Source organism: Pinus tabuliformis, chromosome Q (assembly GCF_031772625.1).
Source record: "Pinus tabuliformis cultivar Carrire ecotype Pingquan chromosome Q, CPIR1, whole genome shotgun sequence".
Classification (NCBI taxonomy): Eukaryota; Viridiplantae; Streptophyta; class Pinopsida; order Pinales; family Pinaceae; genus Pinus; species Pinus tabuliformis.
Window position 1 is genome coordinate 610,515,601 of NC_142296.1, and position 17,576 is coordinate 610,533,176.

A 17,576-nucleotide genomic window follows, 5' to 3' on the forward strand; every position below is an offset into this window, starting at 1 on the left:
GCAATATGTAACATGCCCAAATGGGTCTTTATGACAATGACTCAATGATTTATGAGGTTACCAAGAGATACATTGTCCTATGATGACTGCTACTAGTTTGTAGACTTTTACTTTAGCTATGAGCTCTTGCTTCAATTTGTATGCTTACCATGATGCCTTCTTACTAAGATGCATTCAACCATGGAAAAGGTCTTTCATATTTTACTTTTTTCCTTGTTATTCATCTATATTATGAATAGTGTCTAAGGGTTTGTATAGTTCCCTTCTTTCATCATGCCTTTCAATGGATATATATAGATATATAGATATATATATATATATATATATATATATATATATATATATATATATATCTATATATATATATCTATATATCTATCTATATATATATATATATATATATATATATATATATATATATATATAGATATATATATACCCAAAGGTAGTCTGAATCATATGCCTCGCCTCTCCTATTCTACCCTTCACAAATTTCATGGTTTCTTGTGTGTGATTGATGCCCTAACAAATTAGGCTGAGCTCTCCTTTTATAGTCTCATGTCACTACCTTTTGAGTTGATTTGTTGTTGTCTTGAGGCTGACTTGTTGTTAGCATTTTGACTTGGTCCTAGAGGGTCATATGACTCTATTTGACTCAAACAAAAATCTTCTATGCAATATGTGACATGCCCAAATGGGTAATTATGACAATAACTCAATGACCAATCCTAAGAGATGACCAACTCCTTGAGCATGAAACCCATGCCTTAAGCATAACAAAAATAATTTTATTTTTCCTTATTTACATAAATTACATAAAATCATGATTACATAGGCCATTATCAAGGTTGAACATAGTTACATATTTCAACATTATTCATCTGTTATTCCATCTTGTTATTTATATTTGTGCCTTGCAGGATGTTTCTAGGGTGACTCCAACAAGTATACAATCTGTTGGTATAGAGGGTCATGTTATGCCCTCTACACCTAGACCAGAATCACATAACATGCCCTCTACATCAAATAATGATGCATCCCATGTTAGGAGTACATTAGAATTAATATATAATCCATGAAATGTGGGTTCCGTCATAATTCTCCCAGCAAGACTAGAACAAGTTTCTTTGAGGAGTCTCATAGATTCACAATGAAGAATGTTAAGGCTCCTACCAGCTACTCCTCAAAATGTTTAAATCAAACATGAAATAATTGGACAAAATGAGTTATGGGAAATTCCATTATTGCAGAGTGCAGTGCCTACCTCAGATGAGTAGGTAAAATTATTTTAATTTTTTATAATTTCATTTGTTACGTTTAGGATAATTATTTTAGAAATGAAAATAGTTTCATATTTTGTTGGGTTCTTAACAATTCCACAATTTCATTGTAAATGCAGGAAATAAGTGACAAAGTGCCTAATGTATGTATAAGGGCATCTACCTCAACCCCCAAGACTACAACAATATCATCAGTAACTACAAAAGGAATGCAAGAAGTTACAATCTTTCTCACTTCAGAAGGAAATGTCTTGAAGGATGAAATGGGGTTAAAATTTTATCACTTTATTTTTCGTTGTGCAGAACAATTATTTGGAAATACCATCCAAATGGATTGGAGGAAGCAAACCAATGCTAAAAAAGAAGAACTATTTAAAGATATCATAATAGCATTTGGTAATCTTGGTTTTGATAAGGAAATTATTCTAGAGATTGCACGTAAATACATTCACTCAAAAAGAGACAATTTAAGGTCAAAGTTGACAAAAAACTTGATGTATCCATGTCCAGCTTGGATCACAAACCAAGTGACGTGGGATGAACTTATGAAAGATGCCAAGTTTAAGAGGAAGGTCTGCAATAATCCAAACTATAGGCCATTTACACAAGGAGGAAGTAAGAGACACCTTCAAGATACAATGAAAACAACCCAAGCTAGGGTGTCAAGAATTGGATCTCATAAATTAGGATCTGGTGGATATAATAACATTCATGGTGGCATGGTAAGTGAATATTTTCATCTATTATATTTTCTATTTTAGGGAAAAGAACCATGGTCACGTTGAGTTAATTGTATCTTATTAGTTATTATACCTTATAAATATGATTATCTTTGTTAATGTAGGTTCACCAATTTCAAAAGGAAGCTTCAGAGGAAGACTTAAAATATGCTTTATTACATGGTTCCCAAGGTCTTCGAAAACACATATTAGATTGAGGGGAAAAATTAATTACTGGTTATGGATCCAAGGTTAGTTGTTTATAATATTTTTACTAATTATGCAATAAATTAATTGGAGTTATAATGTCATTTTAAAAAGTTAAATTGTGTTGTGTATAGGAATCTGAACAATCAAAATCATCAGGTGAAACATCTAGGAGTAAGCATGAGGAGGAGATACAAGAACATGATGAATCATTTGTTGCATACAATTATTTAATTGTCATTATTCAACCTTGGCAGGAAACCATTGTTGAATTTCTTCAAATGGGAGATAGAAATAATGAGGGTTTTCAATGTGATGAGAAATCCACACCCACAATTAGAGTAGCGCCTCATAGAAAGAGGACAAAAAGGATTGATATGTGTTAAATTTTAATAACTTGAATGTGCATCGCTCCAGATTCTAAGGAGTGCACTAGGTTGTGAGGGTCCAAACATAAACTAATTATGTGTACAACAAAACAAATTTTGAAGATACTTTGTTTTTTGAACTTTGTGGAACAAAACAAATTTTGAAGGTACTTTGTTTTCCTACAACACTATTTTTATGTGAGTGTCACAGAAAAACAATGCCTTGACTCTAGATGATGAATTGAATGTATTGTGACTTTGGGTTAGCAGTGGTTGTCTTCAATGACACTCCTAGAACAATCTTTTGGATTGTATGCCTTTGTACACTTATGATAGTTCATAATTGAATATTTTTTGTCAAGAATTATATTTTAGATGAAACCTGTTTTGAATTTAATGCTTAATGTTTGTGCTTCTAAGAGAAAGCTGAACCATCATGTTAGGGAGGGATTCTAATTTAATGCTTACTGTTTGTGTTTCCAAGAGGAATCCCAACAATCATTTTAGGGAGGGATTCAAGAAGACAAGCAACCTGGCATGGGTTTTAACAAAGCATCAGGCAAACCCATGTGGGCTTGTCCCTTAACATAGATACTTTCTTTGAATTTCTCACTCATACAATTTGCATACATATTTTATTTTGTAAGACAGAAACCACCCAATTATTGGTTGGGACAAGATGAAAACTCCCAGTATATGTTGCTTGGGGTTCTCAAGTACAACCCATATTGTAATGCATTAAGAATCAAACTAGGATAGACCAATCTATTGCTAGACCACAATCCAAACAACCGTACAATTTGTATACATTAACCATACACTTGTCAATTTTAAATGTTGTATTTAGCTTTCAGATGGATTTTCTATCTCTGCTTGTCATGAAGGTGTTTTTCAAACCATTTCTTGGACAATGGGCAATACAAGTCCAGGAATGGGTCAATATATCAAAATTATTTTCCATGTCTAAGTGCAGTTAACAACTTTCTTGTGCAGATATGTCTTCAACTGCTTTCATTGAACTAATGTCTGTCATTGAATTTATAACAAAATTTCTAAATAAGGATGTGGTAACTAGGCCCTTGTCTGATGTTGATTGTATAAAGGTACTAACCTCTGCTTCACACCATTCTTTAGATATATTATTTGAGACTAAAGAGGTTCTCTTTCTTGACATGTTATTATAGGGGTCTATATGTTGTACTAGTAGCTTGTCATTGGTAAATGAGGACAAAGTGTGGCATGTGTGACTTCTATGAGCCCTCTCTTATCTATAGTAAGGCTTCCATAGCTTGGGGAGTATGACCAATTTTCCAACCAATACCATTTATAATATCCAACAGCTAATGCCCCAAATTTAATGAAGTTCACTAGACCTTTGAAGGAACTTATGGCGTCTGATGTCTGCGACCAGGTTATTTTATTTTACTATATTTTTAGAATAATTTTTTAACATTTACTTGTCTTGCCTCACATGCTTCTGTCTCCTACATTAGACAATACCGTTTTTTAATGTAAGGTAAAGCTTATCAAGCTAGTAATTGAATCTGTCAATTTGAAACTTGAATTATTTATATGTTCTGTCATTTTGATTCAAGCGACCAATGTTTTAAAGTTGTACCAAAGTGGAAGATACTCATATCTCTTAGTGATTGTGGCCTTTTGTGTGAATTAGATTAAAAAAGCCTTGATAGGTGTAAAATTAGAAGTGACTCACATGGTAAATGTGCCTAGATTGTACCATATCTCTAGATTGACATCACAACCTACAAGGGAATTGATGTATGTCTCTTAATATTTTCGGGAACTATTACACATTAGATTCCATTCCTATATACTTCAGATGCATGTGGCAATAAACATATGTTATTATTTATGTCATCTTCTTCATATGTATGCCTTATATTTTGGAACTTTTGTTCTAGTCTAGAACGCTGTAAAGTGACCCAGCAAACAAAAAGTATTTGGTCTTGTCAATCTGGTTATATGCCATCAATATTTTGTTTAAAGCAGATGGAAATTTTTTTCTTGTCAACCTTGTCCATTTTGACCACTTTCTAAATTGTTTCTATTAGCATACCTTTGAATAATCACTAGGCACATGCAATGTTCTTCTAGTCATGCTTTTACTTTGAAAAACACAATTTTATAAAGATCAACACATACTACTTTATTTTAATTTTTTAATTTTTTCCAAGAAAAAAAACTTTGTATTTGATATTTCTAAAATAGAAATAAAAATACACATAAACGGCCTTTCTGCTCTTATTCAGTTTCAAAGAGTTTTTAGCCTAGACTCCTAGGACATATTGCAGTCTTCTTTCATGACAAAAATGGTTCTTTCTGGTCTCTCAAGAGAGCAATGACATATACATACTCAATTTTTTTCTGGCACAGACTCAAAACAAGACTGACCTGAGTAGCATAGAAGCTGCTTTAAAAATAAACAGAAAGTGAACAATTCATTAAAAGAAAGGCCTAGAATTTTTGGAAAAAGGGGCATTTCCCCTAAATTCTTGTTCAGTCAAAGATCCTTCGAGCAAGGAAATAGTTTCTTTAGATAGTAGGTCTTCTTTGGATTTGAATTCTCTAGAGATGTGGGAAAGCAAAAGAAACTTCTTGAAAATTATTTCTTACCTCCAATGATTTTTCCATTTTGGGACGTAGGGCCAGGTTTGAAATTTGGCTTCTGCCATTTTCCCAATCCATCAAAAGTTTTGAGTCCCCTAGCACCTGTAACATGCTAACACATTTTTCAATAACTACTTTCATTAGAATCCACAAAGCATAGAATTCATCTCTATTTTTATTTTCTTGACATGTTCCCTCGATATGTACCCTCAAAAGAATCCTAGGGAATTGCAAAGTCAATATCCAATTTCTTTAAGCTTCTTGTACCCTTCTGCTTGGGCAGCTTCCAACCTTCTCTGTAAAAGAACCTTATTTGATGAGTGACCTAACCCATGGACATATCATTTCCTATAAATATCATATTATATCTAATTAACCATATCCCATAGAAGACGTGGCAGGGTAAAGTTTTGTGGGCATAAATAGATCCATTTGAAATACGAAATTCAAAGCATTTCAACTGAGAGGGTTTAGCCCAAGGGACTGTAATTTTAATGATATGGAGAGCATTTTTCCTAACATATATGGTAAAATAACAACTACATCCCAGGGAATTGAAACCTTTATACTGTGCAAAACATCTTTTTCAAACAAATCTTGTAAAGGAATAGTTAACACAGATATTTTCCACGGATTCATTTACTTCCTTACAAAGAATGCACCATCCAAGCCGTATCAAATTCCTCTTTTGACGATTGTCACAGGTTAGGATCTTGCTTGCCAGAGCTAGACACAGAAAGATCCTTTGTTACAAGAAATTTTTTCATTGTATCCAAATTCCAAGCTTACCAGTGAACACACCTATAGATTTTTTTCTTCACCACTCTAGCTCATCATCCTGATCTTTGAGAACGGTATCATTGTGATTAATACTATTGAATCTATTGATTTACAGTGTCCACTCTGCAACCTGTTCACTTTGAAACTCCATGACCTCAGCTGATTTCCCAAATTGAAAGTAGGCCCCCTGATCCCCTTGAATTGAAGCATCATTTAACCTTACTCCTTTGCATCCAGATTTTCAATAAGATAGTCTAATCCAATATTCTAGATCCCTGCTCTTTAGATATTCTACTGTCATTACCTTTCCCCACAAACCCTCATTGAAAATAATTCTCCATAGAATTTTTGCTGCTAGGGCCTGATCTAAGACATAGATGTTCTTCAAGCTCCAACCACTTGCCTCTTTTTTCTTCTATCTCTTAACATTTTACAGGTAGAATACCTTTAACTACCATTTTCTAGTCTAAAGAAAGAAACCAAAGCACATTTTTCTAATCTTATCCATTAAAATTTTTTGGAATAAGAAATTGAGAACTAGTAAACTGGTATACATTCCAAACTGTACTTAACCAATACAACTTGCCTCCCGAAGATAACAACCTGTGACATCAACATGAGAACTTGGCTTCAATTTTCTTTACTGGGCATAACCAATCTCTATATTTACAGTCAGTTGTCTTTAAGTGGAAACCTCTGTATTTTACTCCTCCATCTATGGGTTCGTATATCATGGAAATAGCTGGTTGTTCTGTGTTTTCAGGTTCTCATCTAATCCATTAAATAGTAAACAATATTTATTCGTATTTCTCTTTATCCTTGTTGCTTTGTAGTAAGTATCCTAAATGATTTTATAATAATCAGTTCCCTGAGAGACCATCTTCCAAAGAGTAGGATATCATCCACAAATAAATGAGTTATTTTGATAGTACCTGCAATGCTTATTCCTCTGATTAAGCATTCCCTCTTTGCTTCTGCAATTAGGCTGCTTAAGCTTTATGTTTTAATAGAAATAGAAAAAGGGAAAAGGGGCAGCCTTGTCTGAGACCCCTTGAATCCTTGAAGAATCCCTTATAAATACCACAAAGGTGGGTGATTCTATGCAACCCATAATCCAATTCACAGTTTGTGATATCATTCCTATATGCAGAAGAATTGTTTTGATGTAAATCTAGTCTCGTTTGTCATATGCCTTCAAAAGGTATATTTTCATGAGCACTGCTGATTTTTTGCCATTTTTTATTGAATGAAGACATTCTTATGCAATCCTAGCTGCATCATGTATCTATCTATTAAATAGGAGACCAATTTGTTCTTTTGAGATGACCTTTGATAATTTATATTTCCAGTATATTTGCAATATCCTTCAATAGTGATATAGGTCTAAAATGTTCAAAGGAAGCAAGATCATTCTTCATTGGATAAGTGCATTGAAGGTTGAGCCTAAGGCACCTAGAACTCTTCCAGAATTTCTTGGTTCCTATAACACTCTAAGAAGGTCCTCCTGCAGATATTCATAAAACCCCATATATAATTCTATAGTCCAGTCATCAGGCGCGTGAATTTTTTCTCTTTTGAAAGACTAACATGGAATTTAGCCCATTCTTTGTGACCTATTCTAAATTTGCATTCATTTTGACATAATTTTTTTGGGGAAAATATTTTCCTTCATTAGTTATGGACTGTGCTTTCTGGTTCCTTGCATAACATATGAAAATGTTGTTTACCAGCTCCTGCAATATTGGAAAATGATTTTTCCCTTGTATCATCAACCAAGCCTATTTCCAAAATTGTGTTGCCACTTTTCCTATAATTTGCATATTTTATATTATTGTCAAACTTTGCAAAAAAAGTTTCTTTGCTTTTGAACCTCCACTCTACCTCATTCTTTTTTAGAAACTCTTTCTTCCTTCCTTTTCAAGTTTTCAACCTCATAGATTCTTCTTCAAAAAAGTATCCCTAAGAATTATGGACAAAAATACTTTCTATTTTGGACTCTATTTCCTTTATGTATTTTTAGGTTTCCTTTAACTGTTCCCTTACCCATGCAACTGCTAACTTTTTTACATGGATAAGATTTTTGGAAAATTGAATCATAGCTGAATCCCCAGAAGAGGCATCACACTTCTTGCAAATCCCAACCACTTATTCTATGCAACACTCCTCCATTAACTGGGTATGATTAAACTTGAAAGGGTAGGAGCTTTCTAATCATTCTTTTCTATTTGGAACAAGACTGGAAGATGGTCATATGAACCTCCAACCTGTACACAAGATTTGTACTTTTCCGCTTTTTCAACAATCTTTCTGCCATAAGGAACTATTCCAATCTTTTTGAGATTCTTTCTCTACTTCCTATGGAATTCTTCCAAGTAGGTACCACCTGAACATGCTTGAGGTTCTATTTGAATCAAGGAGAGGGATGAATATGCATAAACAACATTAATAGAATGATGATAGGAGGATATAGGAGAGCCTTCTATAATTTCATCCTCTTGATTTGATGCTGAAAAAGAGGGTGCCACATGAATATCTACCAATGATGATAGGTCAGGGGTTGAACTTAGCTTACCTTGACAACAGTGAAGACCCTCTGATAGCAGAGTATTTTGTGTGACTGGATACGAATGATGCCCTGAAGGACCATCTTGTTGAAGTGTCGAATCCAATTTTTTTTTAGGTCTCCAATTCTTCATCAACATCCTTTGGCTTTCCTGGATTTTTTTGGACTAAAGGACCCAAAGAATTGTGCTTTTTAATCCCATACTTTCTCCCTATATTTCCAATTTCTTCTTGGAGAAATACATTTTCTTCACAAGTGGCTGATTTCATGACATACCAAGCATTAGAATGTGACCTTCCATTAGTTTAACCTTTACTCCATCACCTAAATTCCCTTATTGATGTCACTATCTGCTAATAAAATATCTTTGAAATCCAGTTCTACCAAAACCTTAGCCATTATTTTGTCTAGATTAGCCAAAAATCCTCTTCCATGGTGATGAACCATGCTATAGAATTGATAATGGAAACTAATATCTCCTCACGCCTTAATTTAGGGAGTAAGCTTGGTAATAAGATCCATAAATGCAGAATATGTATGGGCCTTGTCTTGGGATTGAAACTGGGCTTATAATGGTTTAAAACCAGGCTTAATTGACCCCATAACTAGTCTCGTTTAAGTACATAACCAACATTGATCTCACTTCTCATCTCAAAGCATATCCAATCTCTTACTAGAATATGAAAAGTGGGAGTGTAACCCAAAACTTTGTTCTAAGAATTCTCTTCCTATGTATTTCCAATTAGATAAAAGACATACATTTTCTACACTACACATGCTTAAAATTCATTTCAAAATGTGAGATAGTTTATTACTTAAGTTAGAATCATGTCTAATTTGAAATTTTATGCCTTATGAATCCAAGTTGTCTTGGTTCTCAATAATCTTGTTTTTTCACAGATTCCCTGTGGATGATAAATCAACAATGAAATCAATAGTTGAATATTTCCAAGAAATGTATGGATTTACAATACAACATACTCATTTTCCTTGTCTTCAAGTGGGAAACACACAAAAGGAAAACTATCTACCAATGGAGGTTTGAACACTAAAATCTTACGTCTTTGTCTTCTTCCAATAAACATGGAGTGTAATGAGGATGAAACTAATGAGCATTCTACAGTGTTTCCCCAGTATCCATTTGTCTTGACCATTTTCTTTTCCTAGACAAATTGCAGGCTTGCAAGATAGTGGAAGGTCAGAGATATTCAAAGCGATTAAATGAGAAACAAATTACTGCTCTGTTAAAAGTTACATGTCCACGGCCCCAAGAAATGGAAATGGACATCTTGCAAGTTTTGTTTTCTACTGTTAAATGAACTACATAGTCTTTTTTTTTTTTTATTTTTTTTAATCAGACAATTGTTGCTTCTACTTTGGTAATTGATATCCTTACATTTTGAATTTCATACTCTATCAATGTATATATATAATATATATGATTCTTCAATTGAAAATGTTCAAATGAAAAAGGATAACTTCTCTTTTGCTTCTTGGATTAAGAATGGGGAGGACTAAATCATGAGACCCCGTTTTCTATTCCTAACACCAAAGAGAGTGGAATTTAATTGGTTTCTAAAGTGTGACATGTTTAATGCAGACTGTGTATCAGAATGATTATGATCAAGATCCTTATGCGAAGGAATTTGGTCTAAAAATTAGTGACAAACTTGCCTCTGTGGAAGCTCGAATTTTGCCGCTCCATGGGTAAATAGTGAAATTTAGTTGCTTTGTTTGGGTTAAACTTGATATGATTTTAATATTGTCAGGAAATCATTGGTAGATCTGCTTTCATGAAATCAGTTTTCGCAATCTTTGTAATTTACTCATTTTGCATATGTAGTTGAAATACCATGACACTGGGAAGGAAAAATTATGCCTACCACAGGTAGGTCAGTGGAACATGATGAATAAGGTAATGAATATCTTCTCTTAAAGATAATTTACCTATACGACATACATGATATATGTTCTTCAATAGGAAAATAAGCTATGCATAAACTTTATACTATTGAAATCTTCTGTTGTTTGTAATTTGTTAACTAACATTTGCATGGCATGAGACAAAACAAAAATGGTCAATGGAGGCATAGTTAACCACTGGGCTTGTATCAACTTCTCATGGGGTGTTCAAGAAAGTGTTGCTCTTGGATTTTGTCACGAGTTGGCTCAAATGTGCCAAATCTCTGGCATGGTAGGAACATGTGGGCCTTGTTGACCTTTCATATTCCTTTTAGAGGTTATAACATAATTTTTAGTTTATCCTATACTGTACATAAAACTTGGAAAAATGCTCCCAATATATGTCGGTTTATGCCTTCCCCAAGTTGCAGGTATTCAATCTTGAACATGTTATTCCAATCTACATGGCATGACCTGACCAAGTTGAAAGAGCTCTAAAAATTGTATACAAAGATGCAATGAACAAACTCAGAGGCAAGGAATTGGAGCTCCTCATAGTCATTCTACCCGAAAACAATGGATCTTTGTATGGTCAATATTTTATTCTTTCTTGAGGATTTAGTAGTGTTTTTTATGAATTGAGTTCATTGAATTTGACACTTGAACTATTTACTGTTGCAGATTTGTCAACAGAATGAGTACTTTTAGTTAGTGGTTCTAATCATTTTTGCAATACTTGCAGTTTTTTCACACAATATTGATATGTATATTGATAATGTGGAGTTCTTGAGCAGAGACAAGATAACATAGAAGCATCTTACCTTACCATAATTGCCTGAATGTTTGAATGAGTGCAAGAGATAAGAATAATCATTATTTATATAGATCACATTTCTAAAATTTGTAATCAAATGAAAACAATAATTACAATAAACCACAATACAATGCATAATATTTACCCAATTAAAACCTAGAGATAAAAAATAGATGCACCAAAAAAAACATTTCCTGCATCAAGATAATGGTGAACAAATAACTTCTTTCTATTTGGTTTTACTGGAATCTAGTAATCCAGTCTTTGTATTGAAAATTGTAAAATTTTTATGGATTCAACCTATGATAAAATATCACTTGCATAATTTTATTAAAAAGGGAATCTCATTGGTCCATTGTAAACATCCAACTGCAAATGATTATCAAAAGAATTTATACAAGTTGTTGAATTTTCTTGCTACTTCCGTGGCATTGAGTCACCTTAATGGAGGAAAAATAGTTGGGTATTGACATGGCCATTGTTATTTTAATGAAGGAAAATTAATTGGATAATGACATAGGAAATATATAGTATGGTTTCAACTTTTCAGTTATTCATTTTATATTATGGTGTACATTAATTGTTGACAAGTTGTATTGAATCAATCATAGTTATCATAGTTGTATTTTGTTTCATGGTCATTGTGAAAACTCATTTGAGACACGTTCCTTTTGATAGTTTTCTCTTAAGTTACTTGCTGACATTCTAAATTTTTTCTTGGTTCTAAAAGTTGTGGCCCTTTTTGCAGCACTAACAACAGGTAGACATGAAGGTGCTGAAGCAAGTGTCTTTGGATATTCCATAAAATATCTTCTGGACTACCATTTGAGTCTGTACTAGACACTACTAGGGAATCAGGCAAGGAAAGGAAAGTGATAATGAAGAAATACTAAGAGTGCACACATTTTTATTTCAGGTACGCACTACTTCATTTATTTTATTTTAGTAAGTAGCTCTCTTGAAAATGGTTGAGAAATGGTATAAAACTTGCCTTACATGGATTTATTATTTTATTCTTAACAAGAAGAAGGATGGGTGGTTTGTTGTGCCTCCAAGAAACAATTAACTTCACAGAAAAAAGCTAGTGAAAGCTAGTGATAAGGAATTCTCCGCAAATTCAACGCGAAGTGAAAAATCTCTGAGGTTAGTGTTCAAGGATTTGAATAATTGCCCAAGGGTTTTTCTGACATATTTATTTTCCATTTATTAGAAATATTTTTGTTCGTAGATGAAACAACTAAATCTCCGTTGGGTTGATAAATTGTACATGATGCACAAAAGATTGGGATTTAGTCCTTCAAAATAGAAATAAAAATTATTAATTTATATTTGTCTGGCCTCCAAATTTCAATTATAGAATATGAGTTTTTGATTGAAATGAAAATCAATGGATGTTTGGAATCCATTATGAGTATCAATTTAAGAATTAAAATTCACCACTATGTAATGCTCGCCGACATGCCAGAGTTGGAAGAAGATTATACTGCCTTTCTCATGAACCACATCAAGTACTCGTTTCCAAGCATTTATTGGTTCATTACTAAATATTCCAAGCGTATTAGGCAACCTACCAATTTTTTTTATCTAAATGCAATATATTTACATGAATCAAATTATTGTTCTTAGGAGGATAGGAACTCTAATTTCTAAGGTTAGAGTTGGTAAAAAGTAGTTTTCTTTTGCTATAAAAAGCCTTAGAAAGCCCTCCCAAACAACAGATCAAGCTACAGTGGTAGCCATGTAGAGTATGACAATATTAGCATGTTTTCCTTTCTTTCCTATTAGTTGGAGCTAATTGAATCCCTTATTGGTTTACAATACAAGTTTCAGAGAAGTTGACGGGGTTGGAAACTTTTTTTAGAAGCAGTTGTAGCAATGGAAGGCTCACCACTCTTTCACCTTTAGGATCCAACCTACCATCTTCCACTATTGTTTGTTGTTGGATCTTTGGCAACCTCTCCTACATCATCATTATGATGTAATCAAGTGATGTAATCTAGTCCGTTGGGTAATGAAATGGTTTTGATTTGATTATGCCTTGTCTCTAGCTCCTGGAATCTATTGGTTGCATATGATTTCATAGCATTGCAGTGAGTTGGTAGATTTTGTGCACTTACTTAAGGTGCACATCCACCCCATTTTCTTGTTTTAATTCATGGTCATATTAGTGCACTTACTTAAGGTGCACATCCACCCCATTTTCTTGTTTTAATTCACAGTAATACTATGTTGGAATATAATCCCAACCACCTTAAATATAATCAACAATTTGTCCTCACTCTTGATCCTTTACAAACAATTCAAGAGTGAGTTTTATGTCTCTAGATTAAGTGGATTGTGAATGTAGATTTATTAGTTTAACAAGCAAAAACAACCTTTAAGTACATCCCTATGAAACTGGAAAAGAACTAGTCTAAACGAAGAAATATCCAATATCCAATAGTAAAAAGGGTGTTGGTTATCTGTAGTTGTCATTTGGATCTGCCTATGCAGATTTGTGTGATGATAAGGCACTCGTTTCAACTTTCAAATGAAATTATTTGTAGTTAACCCACTCGGTGTTATTGAGAGTATCCCCATAGGGGGTGCTCCCACTAAAAATGCACTCCAATGACACTCAGAGTGGGAGCATCTAGGGTGTATAAATGTCATTCATTATACACCCTTAGTAAAGGTGGCAAGTGAAGTCTAACATTAAGAAAAAAATCAAGTTCAAAATTATATATCGAAAGTGGAAAACTAAGATTGACTAGGAGGACTAATCTGAATGCTTAATCGGAGTGTCAAAGAGAATCAATCAACCTTTACCATATCTTATCAAATCTCAATAATTTCCAAATGCATAGACAAAACAAGGATCTGAGGCTCATGTTAAGTCAATGAATAGTAAGGATGCACTAATCTTGTAACAAAAAGTTGTCAAGTCAAGTCAATGGCAGATTGATGCTTGTCATTCATAAATTCCAATGGTGTTAAGAGTTCAAATGACTTTTAGCACTTGCGAAGGTGTTTGATGAAAGTTTCCCGTGAAGCTGAAACTTGCAAATTCAATTGTTAGGAGAGCATCTAGGGATTGCGTAAGAGAAATTGTTAAGGCAACAACTAGTTTTTGTTTACAAACCTCAACCAACAATGTTTGGAAAAGGGAAGACATCCTCATAAGCCACCATGAAGGTAAAAGGTAGTGTAATGTTAGGGCCCAGAGAGCATCTTGGCACAGTATAAGAGAAATTGTTAGGGTAATATTCCTTTGTCTAAATCCTTATGTAGTTCTCCGACATCAAAGAAAAACAATTAATTTTTCTTTATAAACTTTGAAAATGAAATTGTTAGGGTCTTCTTCCTTTGTCTACATCCTTATGATATTGTTGTTACATACACAGTTTTGCTGGAAAACTTTTTAGAATGATTGGAATTTAGCCTTTTGGTAAGTAAGTCCAATTATTTTTTCTTTCACTATTACTATTCAAAACTTCTTGATTATTCCTTAACAGGAAGTTGTTCGGTTACTACATTTTTCACAAACTATTTGGCCATGTTAGAATGGTTAAGTGTTTCCAATGACATTAGTATGCATGTGATCTAGTTATCTACACTAATATATTCAGTGTAAATGTGAGCATTTTGTTTAATTCTTGTCTCCAACCATTTTTGTTACTTTGAACTTCTAAGGTTGTTTTGAATGAATTTGTAATGGTGTATTGTTGTTTTTGCATCTTAATTGTACTTTGATTTTATAACACCTAAAACAATTCTAAATGCAAAGTATTCCAATGAATAGTTACTGAATGGATATGTGGTTATGAAAATATTGATTACATGACATTTGCCTCATTTAGGAAAAAACATTGATTTCCTATTTTGAATGGGTGGACGATTCACTTTAAATGTAGATTTAGGTGCTCCAACTTGTTCATGTGCAACCTACAATGTTTAGGTAAGCCATCTTGGATTTTCTAGCTAAATTGAAAGGTAGCAAGGGCCCTTTACCTTGCCTGAATCTTGCATATATGGGTCTGATTTCTATTTCAATTTCAGATTTGACTTTGAAACAACAAGTTGTTCACTTTATTCAGTCGCCGTGGGAGGCTCGTGACTTTGTGCACCACCCATCGTCATCAAACTTCACATCCCTACTTAAAATTATATTCCTTGTTGCTGGAATCTAGATATGTTAGCTTTTATCTGTCAAAGATCCCCTTGATGGTCGAGGGCTCAAACTTCGTCTCTTTCTCATTAAGAACGTGAATATAAATTTATAATATGGGCAACTGAATCCACATAAATGAGATACCTGTGGCTTCTCACAAGCAAGTGATTCTTCATAAGAACTGATCCAAACCGGTTCTCAATCGGAAATTTACCTTAAAGATTAATTCTTAGTTGGAGCGCGGTCATATTAGTAGAAATTTAGTGATGGATTGTGGGCTGGCTGCATATTGGCAATGATTTTCTAATATGGTATATTTATGAGCAATAAAATTATCTTCTAAAATGATAAAAATCGAGTTTAGTTTTTGCTATTTCTCTTCTATTAATAATTTGAAACCCAAATAGGTTCTCAATTAGAAATTTACCTTAAAGATTAATGATTAGTTGGATCGAGGTCATATTAGTAGAAATCCAGTGATGGACTATGGGTTTCATGTATATTGGCAATGATTTTCTGATATCCTATTATTTATGAGAAATACAATTATCTTCTAAAATGATAAAAGTCAAATTTAGTTTATGTTATTTCTCTTCTATTAATAAACTGAAACATGTATAATATTGCATAATATTGCAGAACTTTGTAAATCAACAAGCTATGAATTCTCAATTTTCCTTGTTTGAGTTTCCAGATTCATGATTTTGCACGAAGAATACAAACTGTGAATTTGGGTTACATTCTGAAACATGTATTGTAATAGGGAATTTGCTTCGAAAATGCACTGGTATATAGTCTGTAAATCTGACATCTAAGGTACTTTATTAATGCTCAATTTGTTTTTGCAATAAGCCATATGTGTCCAAGAAAATCAGATGAGTTGGACAGATGAGAACATAAATGGTTATGGAACTTGATGTTAATTTACAACTTCAAAAATCATAAACAACACTTGATTCATGGGTCTTTTAATTAGAGCCTTCAAGTGTAAAACACTTGCATCTTTTGTATTCCTAGCTTATAGGTTTGTTACTCCATCTCCTAGGATGAAGAGATAATAAGCCAACAAGCATTCTTAAGAACATAATATCATTTTATGGATTTTGAAATTGCTAATCATTTTAACTGAAAAACTTGGAGCCTTCAGGCAACATGGAAATGTAATTAAAATATATGATGTAGTCTACTAGACTTTAGGGGATGATAAGAAATTAAGGAAATGTGAATTTAGAGTTTTTGACTGGTTTTTCTTTTGTTTCAGGTCAGAAGTCTACATCGATCAAAATAGTTCATTACCTCTTCCTCAACTGGAGAGCCCAAAACTTCCCTGCAATATTGCTCAACAACAACTAGGTGCATTTTATGGTGGTGAGCAGGTTTACACAGACTAGAGAATGTTAAATAAATACTGCATCAACAACTGTCGAATTGTGAAAGCCAGTAATAGAGGAGATAACTTTGTAGGTCACCAATAGATTGAGAATTGGCCTATATCATGTTGCCAAGACCTATGTCAATTTTCCATCTTTTGTAAAACCTTCTTCAAGATAGGATTGTCAATCAATTGTAGATTCAAATGCATATATATTGTTACAATTTTTTGTTATCAAGGAAACCAATTCCAATTATACAAGGGTATTGAAATTGTGGAGCTAACAACTGGATATGAATTAATTTTCCACCATTTAATGTGATTCAAGCTTTTGGATTTATATGTTAGAGAGTAAACTCTCTTGTAGGATGGAGAAATCTTGAACATTTTTCTTTTGCCTCATAATATGTCATGAAATGAAGTTCCAACTAAGGATCTTGCATGTTCAAATTCAATGACATGAATGTATTTTCAACAAATATAAGTGTGTTGCCTTATTATTTTCAAGGTTGCTTTCCAAAATTGTTAAGTTTTGGAAATTGTTTTTCATTTAGATTTAAAATGACTTTGTTGTTAGCTATAAAAAAACGGAATCTATTCTTCTTTTTTTTCCATAAAGAACAAAGATTTAAGGTAATTAAAATCACTATTTGGGAACTTTAAATGTTGAAACCACCTTAAAATAACATTTAAAATGATTTTGTTTATTTATTTTTTAATATTTTTTCATATTGTCTCTAGAGACAATAGTTGGAATTATGGACATATAGTCTCTATAGAGACAATATGTCCA